Genomic DNA, 13994 nt, shown 5'->3' with positions numbered 1-13994 from the left:
ATGTACCACTATACTACAGAATGAAAAAATTTAACTGATTTGAATTCATATATGGAATGATTTTATTGAAATTTTTTCATTCATTTGGACAAATCTTACACATTTGTGGTAAAAGTTTTACTTCATAAAGGCCGGTATGCACCTCTAGCGAAAAATTTCATTCCCATAAGAAATGCATTGCTATTTATGCTAACGAAATTTTCGGTAGCGTTCAATTTCGTAAGCTGGTACGCACCTCTAATGAAAATAACAGGGTTGTCAAAAGCATATTTTGGCAGCAAACATTTAATTTATTACAATCATTGTGTGCGTAAAAGTTTTAAAAGGTCTGTAAATAATAAACAATTTATTTGAGGAATATTTGGAACATATATTAACAATTTTTAAAAGCGATTAGCTGGTTTAAAATTTGTGTACACAGCCCTGTTTTTTTTTTGTTGTAGACTTAAATAAATTTTTGCTACCGAAAATTTCGCTAGAGGTGCATACCGGCCTTAATTAGAACTGCTTACCTTCGTTTTTAAATACAATTTTATTTATTTATATGAGCAATTTTATCTTCAATAAAAGACATGTTTTATTAATACATTGAATATATTTATTAAGAATCAACAGCATCGAATCTCCTTGAAATATTAGTTTATTATTCCGCTGTTTCCAATTTCCATGTGATATTATCAACTGTAAAACGCACTTTTTCTTCTTCTTGTACTTTTCACTTTTAATAAGTTGCTGCCTAACGATTTTGTCCTCCTTTTACAATTTCAATACCTACAAATATAAAAAATCATAAACCATTTTTGTTACAAAAGGTTAGCGTCACTGAATATTACCTGATAATTGAAGATTCCAAAATGAAGACAAATGAAAGGGTTGTTATTCTGCTGGTGTTTTCTTTCTTTATATACCATCACGAACATTGATAGATTTATTTTCAAAAAACGAAAATTTTTCTCACTAATTTAAAATAATAAATATTTTATATATTTTAATTGTTATTTATTATATTATTTTACAATATTATTTTTTAACAATCTTTCCGTATACCACAACAACGCGATTCCAACTAAAAAAACAACCCACGCGCAAACATATCGATTACACCCACGCGCAAACACATCGATTGCGATGACAGGTATCGATTACAGGTAGACAATAGAAATATAGGAAAATTTCCTATATTCTAACAAGTGTGTTTCCTTAAGTTTTGATTGGATTGCATACTTCTTAGTACGAATGAACTAAAATATTTTTCTATGCCAAGTGTTGTTCGTATGTATGAAAAACTTTCTATTATAAAGGAAGTCGCAATTATCATTTTATAAGAAATTTTACTAATTTTGAGGAAACTTGGTTTTAGTTCGGGTTTTGTTTATTTTTACGAATGCTTTGTTATTGGTGAATAAAATTTTCTTGTTCAGTAGTAAATTCTTATACCCAGCGAAGAAAATAGTATGAGTAAAATTCCATGCCTTATTCTAGTTAATGAACTATTCCTAACTGCTTACAGTATAGGATATTTTTACTGAAACGAGTAAATTTTATTATTTCTCACAAAATTTTACCTTAATGGAAATAAAATGGATAAACTATATTGATGAAAAATTTTTCCTTTAGTTTCGAAGGCACTTTTTTCTGGGTGTTGATGGTTTAATGGAAACTCAATTTATTGTTAAATTTACAATGACTTAGATACTAGAAAGTAAAATACTTCTTATTATAATTATAGCTAATTGTTTGCTGTTATCTCGTCGTGTGGAAAATCCTTCACATGGATTTTATTACTACACCCAGAAAAAAGTGACCACTTCTGTAAGTTAAAATTAACTCATTGTGAAGAAAGTTGAACTTCGTATAGCGCCAAAGACATTTTTAATTGTTTGAACGATGTGATTTTCGTAGAAATTAGGTATAATGCATTCCATATATTAGTTAACATTTTCCTATATTTATGTACCACTATACTACAGAATGAAAAAATTTAACTGATTTGAATTCATATATGGAATGATTTTATTGAAATTTTTTCATTCATTTGGACAAATCTTACATATTTGTGGTAAAACTTTTACTTCATAATTAGAACTGCTTGCCTTCGTTTTTAAATACAATTTTATTTATTTATATAAGCAATTTTATCTTCAATAAAAGACATGTTTTATTAATATATTGAATATATTTATTAAGAATCAACAGCATCGACCGACTGTCCTTGAAATATTAGTTTAGTATTCCACTATTTCCAATTTCCATGTGATATTATCAACTGTAAAACGCACTTTTTCATCTTCTTCTTGTACTTTTCACTTTTAATAAGTTGCTTCCTAACGATTTTGTCCTCCTTTTACAATTTCAATACCTACAAATATAAAAAACGATAAAACATTTTTGTTACAAAAGGTTAGCGTCACTGAATATTACCTGATATATGAAGATTCCAAAATGAAGACAAATGAAAGGGTTGTTATTCTGCTGGTGTTTTCTTCCTTTATACACCGTCACGACATTGATAGATTTATTTTCAAAAAACGAAAAATTTTCTCACTAATTTAAAATAACAAATATTGTATATTTTATTTGCTATTTATTATATTATTTTACCATATTATTTTTTAACAATCTCTCCGTATACCACAACAACGCGATTCCAACTAAAAAAACAAACCACGCGCAAACATATCGATTACACCCACGCGCAAACACATCGATTACGATGACAGGTATCGATTACAGGTAGACAATAGAAATATAGGAAAATTTCCTATATTCTAACAAGTTTGTTTCCTTAAGTTTTGAAAGGATTACATACTCCTTAGTACGAATGAACTAAAATATTTTTCTAAGCCAAGTGTTGTTCGTATATATGAAAAAGTTTCTATTATAAAAGAAGTCGCAATTATCATTTTATAAGAAATTTTACTAATTTTGAGGAAACTTGGTTTTAGTTCGTTTTTTGTTTATTTTTACGAATGCTTTGTTATCGGTGAATAAAACTTTCTTGTTCAGTAGGAAATTCTTATACCCAGCGAAGAAAACAGTATGAGTAAAATTCCATGCCTTATTCTAGTTAATGAACTATTCCTAACTGCTTACACAGAAAAAAAGTGTCTCGTAAATTTAAGAAGATTTTTACAATAATTTATTACAAGAATTTTCCAGAATTTTAGTTCATTTTTCGTATCTTCAACGAAAATTAACTACTCGAAAGGAAATTTTACAAATTCTAAGTAGCAATCGTTTAGTTCATGGCCTACAAAATACGATGGAAATTTCCTTAAAAAATTTCTTAACTGGTAGTTAAAAATTCGTTTGTCATGCTATAAAACTACTTGTGAAATGTAAAGTATTTTCTAAATAATAAGTGCAATTTACCGTAAGATTTTTTTGTATGAGAAAATATTTTTTTATGAAAAATGAACTTGAAAGTGGATAGCAATTTCTTACTGACAATTCCTATGGTTAATAATTGTTGGTAAAATATTTCCCAATGAAATATTTTTAGTTCACATGTAATTAAATTTATAGACATTTTCGTCAAAAATGGGTAGATATCATTTCATGAAGTTTTTGCTAATTTTAAGTTAAACGTTTCATCGTTCTTATACTGATATGCATTTAAGAGTATTTTTTTTAGAGTAAATTGTGGACAGATGCGATGAACTAATGCATAGTACAGAGATCTTTCTCGTCAAAGTGGAATATGTTTAATGTAAAGATTATGTTACTTGAAATTTTTTTGAGAGTGAGAGCATGCAATGCAATAATGAGAAATGGTAGCGAGTGATGGGGATGTTGTGTATATCTGAGCGTGGGGTTGTTTTTGTTCTTTCAGTGGTTTGTGTGTGTGTTTATTATTGGCGAATGGTTTATTTGTCTGGATGAGGTGTTGTTTTCAATGAAGGCACATGTGTTTTTGTTGTTGTAGGAATGTTTTGGTTTTGCTTGGTTTTGTTTGGCATGCTTTAGTTGTATAGTTGGCGTTGGCGTGGGCTGTTGCATCTTTTTAGCAAGTATGTAACAAGGGAATATAAATGTATGGAATATTTTGGTTTTTTTAGACATATATTGGTGTTTTTTTATTAAAACTTTGAAATGAAAGTTATTAATATTTTAGCGAAAGAAAAAAGTTATTAAGAATGTTCAATATTTAGGAAAAAATGCTGAAATGGAAAGTATATTGAAATTGTTTTATCTAATTTAATTTTTATTATTCAATGTAAAAAATAAATATTCAATTTCAGAGTAACTCCAGATGAATTTGGAAAATTGTTTGTAACACCTCAGCGTATAGTTTAATGATAAATAGGTAAGACTTCTTTTTCAATGTGGGTTTCTTATAAAAAATAATATTCTTTATGTATATTATTATTTGCTAATTATTATTATTTTTTTTTTCTTAACAAGTTTCATGTTTTTCTTTGTTGTAAAAAAATATCTAAGTTAAGAGCAACCCCAGATGGATTCGGGCAAATTTTTATATTTCTCCTCAGCGTATAATTTAATAGAGAAGTGGTAAGTTTTCTTTTAAAAATTGGCTTTCTTCTCACTAGAATATTTACTTTTAAATGACATTTTTATTGTCAAAAATTACAGGTTCTTAATACCTTATTTTACTATTACTTTAATCAAATATTTTTGGAAAATTTTTGTTACACCTCAGCATATACTTTAATCATAAATTGGCAAGTATTCTTTTTAAAATATGGTTTTCTTTTAAAAAGGATATTTTTTATTTATATCATTATTTGCTAATTATTATTATTATTTTTTTTTTGAAACTAGTTTAATGCTTTTCTTTGTTGTAAAAAAAATATTTAATTTCAGAGCAACCCCAAGATGGATTCGGGCATATTTTTATATTCCTCCTCAGCATATAATTTAATAGAGAAGTGGTAAGTTTTCTTTTAAAATTTGGCTTTCTTTTCACTAGAATATTTAAATTTTTATGACCTTTTTATTATCAAAATTACATGTTCTCAATACCTTATTTTAGTATTACAATAATCAAATATTTTTGGAAACAAATTTAATATTTTTATTGTAAACAACAAATATTTAATTTCAGAATAACAATTTGGAAACATTTTTATGAATTGGTAAGCTTTCTTTAACATTCTTTTAACCAGAATATTTAGTTTTTTTATGCATATTATTTCTTTAATTAGATTTTTTGGAAACCAATTTAATGTTTTCTATTTAATGTAAAAAATAAATATTTAATTTCAGAGTATCCACAAATGAATTTCGATAACTATTTAACCTTAGCGTAGAATTTAATAGAGAATTGGTAAGTTTTATATTAAAACTTTGGCTTTCTTTCAACTAGAATATTTATTTTATTATATCCTTCACATCGATAACAACACACTTTTATGTGTTTATATAGAATACTTCATTATTTCTCTAATTGTTTCAGGTACAAATTTTATGAGATACGATTTCCAAATAAAAGTTGAATTCCTTACACCATTTGATAAAATGCCCCCACATATGGTAAGTTACAAGCTAAAATAAATAATTAAAAAATTATATTTTATTACATGGTGTTAATTTTTAACAATTTCCATTATTGCTTCCATTTTTTTCAGCAAGATATATGAAAAATTTACCTACGATTAATAAAAAACGGATAAGTCACGTGGTCATAATTTTTATTCACAAAAAAACATTGTATTAAGAACTTTCATCATAAGTTTTTACAATAAAGTACTTTTGCTTAAAGAAAGTTTAATTTTAACGTATGGAAATTTTCATAATAGTAAAACGGTTTGTTGTTCCTTTAATAATTTAATTTCTCTGTACTGTGGAATGATTGATTTAAAAATAGTTTAGTCGTCGACATTTTAAGGAGACTGTTAACCACTTTTTATTATCGGGTTTCCCAAAAAATAAGCAGGTAAACCAAAATAATACTGACTTTTTAACTTGGTAGGGGTATATAAATCTTATGGTGTTGTAAAAATGAACTAAAATACAATGTTATAGATTAACTAAAATTTAAGAGAATTATAAACTAGACAAGTTGAAAAAAATCTTAAGGGCTAAATCATGGTCAATATTACTACAGTTTAGTTCATTTTGCAATGGAAAAGGGTTCACTGTTTTTTCAGTGTACAGTTTAGGATTTTTTTACTGAAACGAGTAAATTTTATTATTTCTCACAAAAATTTACCTTAATGGAAATAAAATGGATAAACTATGTTGATGAAAAATGTTTCCTTTAGTTTCGAAGGCACTTTTTTCTGGGTGTATACGCATGTGTAGCATACTCATATGTGTGTTATCAGCCCTAATGGTTCTAGTATATTTAGGTAGACCACTGATAACACTTCTGTCTACAGATAAGAACCCATGCGCATTTTATCATCTAGATAACAGCCAACGATGTTTGTGTAAAGAAAACTATGCTGGTGGCAATTTGGAAATATAAAAGACCACTGTACAGAACTGTACATACTGCCGGCCTTAAAAGATCCTAATCTTTTAAAATTATTTTTAGATTATGTAGAAAGAATTACAAAATATGGATTTTAACTAAATATGGAGGACATAAATGATTATAATTTACGTTTTTTAATTTGGCGCACACAAACAAATTTTTTTCTTATTCAATCACGAAATTAATTGATCAAATTAATTTTTTAATTGAAATGTCTTCAATCACGGAAATGATAGTATCAATTAAAAAATTAATTGAATGCCAATTAAAAAATTAATTGATCCAATTAAAATATTAATTGATACTATTAATTGTTGTGATTGATTTTTGTTTCAATTAAAAAATTTGTTGATTCAATTAAATTTTTAATTGAATATCTTTTCAAACTCAATTAAAATTTTAATTGGAAAAATTTTCGTGAAATTTTTTTCTGTGCGTGCAATTGCAGCAGCCAGCTAGTAATGGATTCTATTTTCCAACGATGATATAATTTGAATACGATTATTCCGCTTACAACTACCTTATCTCGTGATAACAGTATATAATCACAATGAAAACCTTTGATAGTTAAGACCAAATCCTTCAATTGATCTAGCTCCTTTATCTTTTGGATTTCCTTGTCGTAGATTGATCTCGTATTTGTAGCAGTAACCAAAGCATATTTTGATTTAATTGGCTCTTCGTCTATCTCAGCTGAACCAGTCTTCTTTTCCTTATTCATTTTGTGTATAGTTTCGGCAGTTTGCTCACCGGTTTTATTTGTCTTAGATAATCCACTCCATTTGTTTGCCGTCTCAGATTCTTCAAGCGTCTCTTGTTTCGGAAGTGCTGTCTTAAATTTTGGACCATTTGTTGTAAAGTTCATTGATTTCGCTCCAGTGGATGGTGATGTTATCCCACTAGTTGCTGTTTCCGACTTCTCATGCCTGACAGCTATTACATCCTTCTTTTTCTGTGGTTTCTTTAATATGTTTACCACAGCCATCTCTGAATCGATACTCAAATCAGGTTTTGAAACAACGTTAATATTGCGTTCACAATCACACAACATATCGCGTTGCACCTTTCTTCCTTTCGATGCTTTTATATCTTTTGGGACCACTGTCTTTGTCTCTGACATGTCGATATTATTCTCATCCAAACCATTCTCAGTTTGGATGAACCTTTCCGACCTCCAGTCCGATGGCGTTATTTTTTCTTTGCTCTTAGTAAGCATGGAATTTTTATCGCCTATTGGTTCCTCAAAAGTTTCTTCACAGTTCAAATCTGGAAGTTTTATTATAGAAAACCACATTCCATTTACTTCAAAATGGTCTTCACTAATATCATCCACGATTGAGACTAATTTAGGAATTTCTATTCTTAATGGAAACCACATTCCACCGATTTCAACATAATCGTTTTTAATGTTCAATTTTTCTGTTGCTAATTTTATTGAGTTAACATTTCTGATAACATCAGCACAAATGCCAAGAAAATATTCTTTTTCCAAAAGATTCCTAAGTTCTTCGTATATAAATCCATTTACTTTAAAGGATACTTCCTCGTTCCTAATTTCAGTACCTGTTTTAATTATAACAAGGCTGCCTAGATGATAAAATGTTTTAAAAGAATACTCCACACCTATAGTGAATATATTATTTTCGTATGGAACTTCTCCCAAACGACGGAGCTCCCCATCATTTTCTATAAAATCCTTCTTTAACTCATAGAATCGTAGACAACTCAACACCCTTTGATTTTGAATGATTTCTTCGAAAAACATTTTCACGAAATGTATTCTTTTTAATTTATTAGAAAATTCCTTCCTCGAAATTTAACTACACTTTTTATCTAACGCTCACAGCACTACCCACTCACTTGTTGAGCCCTGCGTTTTTTTTATCACATTGATAGATTATGTTAGACATTTTCAGTATGCCTACCTAACGTCGGGGTACCAAAATGTACAACGACTCCTAGTTGTACATTAAAGACACAGGTGAAGGAAGAAAAATAAAAGATGTGTACGCCTTGATGGTTTAATGGAAACTCAATTTATTGTTAAATTTACAATGACTTAGATACTAGAAGGTAAAATACTTCTTATTCTAATTATAGCTAAGTGCTTGGTGTTATCTCTTCGTGTGGAAAATCCCTCACATGGATTTTATTACTATACGCATGAATAGCATACTCATCTGTGTATTATCAGCCCTAATGGTTCTAGTATTTTTAGGTAGACGGCTGATAACACTTCTGTCTACAGACAAGAACACATGCGCATTTTTTCACCTAGATAACAGTCAACACATGGATTTTATTACTATACGCATGAATAGCATACTCATCTGTGTATTATCAGCCCTAATGGTTCTAGTATTTTTAGGTAGACGGCTGATAACACTTCTGTCTACAGACAAGAACACATGCGCATTTTTTCACCTAGATAACAGTCAACAATGTTTGTATAAAGCAAACTATGCTGATGGCAATTTGGAAATATAAAAGACCACTGTACAGAACTGTACACTCGTGTTTGGTAGGAATTCACTGATAAGAGGTTCTGCCGGGGTAGCTCAAACACGTGAGTTAACAATAAATAGTGGGAACGATTCACTAAATTTTTCACAGAAACTAGAGAGAGTGGTTAACATGTCACAAAATAATCAAGAAGGAGGAAATCCTTCAAGCGGGGAACCCCAGGCTTCAGCTTTGGGTGGTACCGATACCAGTAACCAATTTTCCCAGCTGCTAGCAGTTTTATCTCAGCAGAACCAGATGATGGCGACATGCATGAATGAGATTCGTCAGATGAGGAGTGATATATTAACCTTAAGTCATAGAGTTGAAACGGTAGAAAATTCAACCCATTCTTCTGCCATTTTACCACCAAATTCGAGTTCCACCCCTCAAAATATAAATGGGGGAGGTACGAACTCACAGTTACTCCAAAATGGGGAATCAGACACTACTCATACGCACCCATGTACCCAATTACAATCTCAGACACATAAGGGCGGGAATGTGCGACACAGTGGCCCGGATATTTCTTATAGTATTAGTGAGTTTTAAAATTTGGTAGGTCTGGTCGTGACATGACCGTTGTTTTTCGGATCGAAAAGATGAGGGAGCAATACAATATACGGTTCTCACAATTGTTCATTGACTTCCAGTGCCTAGTAACAGGGTATGCCGCAAAATGGTACTGGCAAATTTTGGAAGATAATGCGGACGATGTGGATTTTAGATATTTTGAGCTGAAGAGGGAATTACTGAATCATTTTCGCCCATCGGACTCGGATTATGAAATTATAAGGGAAATCATGGAAAGGAAGCCGAAGATCGGTGAAAGCTTCGATTACTTTTATACCGATATCCACAACCTGACGTTTAGACTTCAAAAGAAAGAATAATAAGGGGAAATTTCCGAGGTAATCTAGCTAGTCTTACCTTACCACTCAAATTCAAGACAATAGCTGAGATGAGAGATGAGTGTAGGAGAGCAGAGAAACTATTAAAAGAGAATAAGTTACGTTCGAGACAGGTCAATGAAATTTCGGCTTGGACTGAAATAGAGGGCACTTCTAAGATAAACGTTGAGGCTTTCGGTACGAAAAATTCCCAATTGCGGTCGTCAAGTATACCGAACAGCCAAGTGAGTATAGGAAATTCGGGGACGACAGATGCAACCAGAGATAATGACCATGGTCAGAGTGGTGTGGCGAGAGGCATACAGACCACTCAAGCCCAGGTAAAATTTTGCACTTCCCCCTTTCACCTGAACCTTTGTTTCACCCGCGGAATGCCGGGTGATTTCTACCCGAAAAATTCTCAAGGGGTCAGACCCGCAAACATCTGACGTTCCACTTTTCATGATATGAAGTGGTTTGCATGCGGTGGTGACCAGTCATTTTGCACTTATGCAAAAAATTCTGTTGTGGCGGAACTGTCCGGGAGTCTCTGCCACAACTCGAAGGAACCAAAATAACATAACTATTTTAAGAAGAGAGCCTCCTCTCTGTATGAGTCCGCGACCTTCCATACCTGTTAAACCATTGCATGAACGTAAGATGGAGTACGAACGTGCAAGGGCAAGAATATTTTGAGAGGAGCTAAAGGTTAGGAAAAGAAAGTATCGGAAGATTCAGCGGTTAAGGGAAAAGATCGGCATGATAAAGAAGGGAAAGAGAATGGCTTTGGAAACTATAGTGTGTGTGGGTGAAGACGGCAGGATGTTTGCTAAGACGGTCGTTGGAGGTAAGGATGTTTTGGCACTTCTAGACTCAGGGGCTGCGACTTGCTGCATTGGCAAGAACTCCGACGAATTTTTGGCAGGCCTTGAGGGCAGAGTTGTAAAGTTTCAATGACAGAATGTTAAGACAGCAAATGGGGGATCCTCTCCGATTGTTGGTATTGTAAACCTGCCAGTGGTGTTGAAAATTGAAACCATAAATTTAGATTTCTTAATAGTTCCTCATTTGGAACAGGAAATCTATTTTGGTATCGATTTCTGGCGGACTTTTGGTATACCACTGGTTGGGGAGAAATAATGTTCACAACGTTTCGGAAATGTGCAATATGGAGACTGATCCCAAACCAACATCAATTGACGGCACTGCAGAGGTATAAGTTAGAAGAGGCGAAGCAAAAATTTCCTTCGTATTCTCAGTTGGGGTTGGGCAGAACTTCGCTTGAGAAACATATCATACAAGTGTCGAATAAGGACTAGGTTAGGTTAGGTTAACTTAATGGACAAGGTTATACCTGCATCCATCAGGAATAACGTTTTTGTGTGCCTTGACGACCTCTTGGTGGTATGTGTCCAGTTCGATCAGTTCATGGACTTGCTGAAGGAGGATGCTGGACATTTGACAAGGGCTGGTCTTACTAAAAACGTAGAAAAGAGCAAGTTCTGTCAGAAGAAGGTGCGATATCTCGACTTTGTGGTGGGAAATGGATGCATACGCACGGATTACGCTAAAGTAGAGGCTGTGAGTGATTTCCCTATTCCTAAGACTCCAAAACAACTTCGCCGATTTTTGGGATTGTGTGGGTGGTATCGGCGGTTCATTTACGACTATGCCGCAATCGCCGCACACTTGCACGAATGTTTGGTGAAGGACAAAGTGAGAAATTTTGCGCTATCCGACGAGGCACTGGTCTCGTTTAATCGACTCAAGGTTGGCCTTTCCACGGCACCTGTTTTTGTGAACCCCGACTTCGGGAAACGATTTTATGTCCAGTGTGATGCTTCGTTGCTTGGGGTTGGTGGAGTATTATTTCAGTTTGATGACGGCGGCCACGAAAGACCCATCGTATATATGTCCTGAAAACTTAACAAAGATCAGCGCAATTATAACACCACTGAGCTGGAGTGCTATGCCGCAGTGCTGAGCGTTAAGAAATTCCTGGCACATATCGAGGGGCTTCCTTTTCAATAACTACAGACCATGCCAGCCTCAAGTGGCTCATGGGACAGAGCCAACGAATAGCGTATTGGATATAGACCTTACTAGTTCTCATTTCGACTTAGACGAATATGCAAATTTATGAAATGGTATTTTGGGAAATGGACAAGGCCTAGAAACTATGGGTCCCAAGTGGTCTTAGATCTGACCTAACTTTCGCAACCCATTGCTCCCCATCCGCAGGTCATGGGGGAATCGAGAAGACGCTTCATTTCGGGAACGCTATTTCTGGCCAGGTATGGCCAGAGACGTTCAGCAGATGGTAAAATCATGTGAATTTTGCTGTTCTAGCAAGAATACTGGCTCTTTCAAGCAACCCGTAATGGGCAAACAGTTCATTACGGAACGACCATTCCAGAGAGTGTATATCGATTTTATGGGCCCCTACCCTAGAAGCAGAGACGGGTATACTATGCTATTTGTATGTCTTGATCACTTTTCTAAATTTGTATTGCTGCAACCTATGCGTGCGGCTACATCAACTATTTCCACGAAAATATTGTTCAATTTATTTGGTGTGCCGGAGTTTATTCATTCTGACAACGGTAAACAATTCGTTTCCGGAGTGCGCACCATGCTTAAGTGAAAATGCCTCCATGCTACTCCATTTTCGGAGTGAATATGATACAACATGGTTCCACCTATGATCTCATTCGCAAGTTAGGCTCTTTGAAGGATGCGGATTTTGCAATGGGTAATGTGTCTGATCAATTACAACTTATCCGGGATAGAATCACAGAAAGTTTGGAAAAGGCTCATGAATTTTAAACTGAGCAACAAATGTGAGAGATATAATCCAAAACTAGCCCCAGTGATGCAATGGTTAGCGTGCCCGCCTCACATACACAAGGTCGTGGGTTCGATTCCTGCTTCGACCTAACACCAAAAAGTTTTTCAGCGGTGGATTATCCCACCTCAGTAATGCTGGTGACATTTCTGAGGGGTTCTTCCAAAGATTATCTGAAATAACAAGATGTCTATATAGGCTCATGGGTTTAGGTCCATACATGTATGAGAGAGTTGGAAAAAAATGGGTATGATGTTACGAATCTAAAAAAGAAAAGAAAATGAAGAATTTTCAATTTGGTTAATAGGCCTGTTTCTGCACTCTTTTCATTCAACATTTATGCCAAAAGAAATTACTTCAAGTAAATTGTGTTTATTTTTATTTTGTTGTGTCTTTATTGGTATCTTTACAAATTGCATTGCCATAAAGGACATAATGACTAATATGGTTTATTTATAATTATATGATGATAAAAATGGCAATTTTAACGGCTAAACTTGTTTTAATTTTGGAAACACGCCCGTAGTAGCGGCCAATTCAAAATGTTTCCCTCTTTTAACTTCTTTATTTGTCAATTGTTGTTTTTTATCTCTTTTTGTTCGTGTTTTTGTCTAAACAAAAAATTTTAGAGTCACAAATTATTATACATTATTGGCCCCCGAACACAGCTATTTACACACATAATTGCTACCAATACAATTTTAAAGAGGAATTGGAGAAAATGTTGCAAAGAAACCTTCCAACAAGCAAAATAGATAACGAACATGTGTGAACCTAAAGTCGTGCACTTTTATCTATTCAAGAACAAGAGGCAATTTGGACATCTTGTTATAATTACAAAGTCTTTGGTTTCTTCTCTAAGTGGTTTCACTGCCATGTGGAAGGCCGTTCGGACTCGTCTATAAAAAGGAGGTACCTTGTCATTGAGCTTAACATGGAATCGGGTAGCACTCAGTGACAAGAGAGAAGTTCACCAATGTGGTATCACAATGGACTGAATAGTCTTAGTGAGCCTGATACATCGGGCTGCCACCTAACCTAACCTAGCCCCAGTGAATATCAAATGTATTGTCGTAGACACATTGGGGAATTCTTTGTATAGATTGGCAGGATTAGATGGGAAAATTATGGGAGTATACCATCGCCGACATTTATTCATGGTGTAGTTTTGTGGTTGCCCGGCTCTATTCATGTATCAAGACCACACGAGTTATTAGGATACCCTTAGAAATATATATGTTCATGTGCTGCTGTACTTACGCACACTTTCCATACCTGCTTAGCACACTTTCCATACATCCCATCTCTGATCATTGCC

The 13994-nt window shown here is 33.3% G+C and overlaps 2 long non-coding RNA genes across 2 annotated transcripts; both read right to left on the bottom strand.

The window, feature by feature from the left end:
• Nucleotides 1-513: 513 nt before the first annotated feature.
• Nucleotides 514-1033, bottom strand: LOC142223034 (uncharacterized). The gene is made up of 2 exons (XR_012718506.1): nt 834-1033; nt 514-771 (listed from the first exon to the last, which is right to left on the bottom strand). It is a non-coding gene; the product is annotated as an uncharacterized LOC142223034 (long non-coding RNA).
• Nucleotides 1034-5312: 4279 nt separating this feature from the next.
• On the bottom strand, nt 5313-11595 carry LOC142225568 (uncharacterized). Its single transcript, XR_012719327.1, has 2 exons — nt 8365-11595; nt 5313-5505 (listed from the first exon to the last, which is right to left on the bottom strand). It is a non-coding gene; the product is annotated as an uncharacterized LOC142225568 (long non-coding RNA).
• Between the last annotated feature and the right edge of the window lie 2399 nt (nt 11596-13994).

This window comes from Haematobia irritans, chromosome 2 (assembly GCF_050003625.1).
Source record: "Haematobia irritans isolate KBUSLIRL chromosome 2, ASM5000362v1, whole genome shotgun sequence".
Classification (NCBI taxonomy): Eukaryota; Metazoa; Arthropoda; class Insecta; order Diptera; family Muscidae; genus Haematobia; species Haematobia irritans.
The sequence above is the reverse complement of the archived record's forward strand: the minus strand, read 5'-3'. Positions and strand labels throughout refer to the sequence as shown.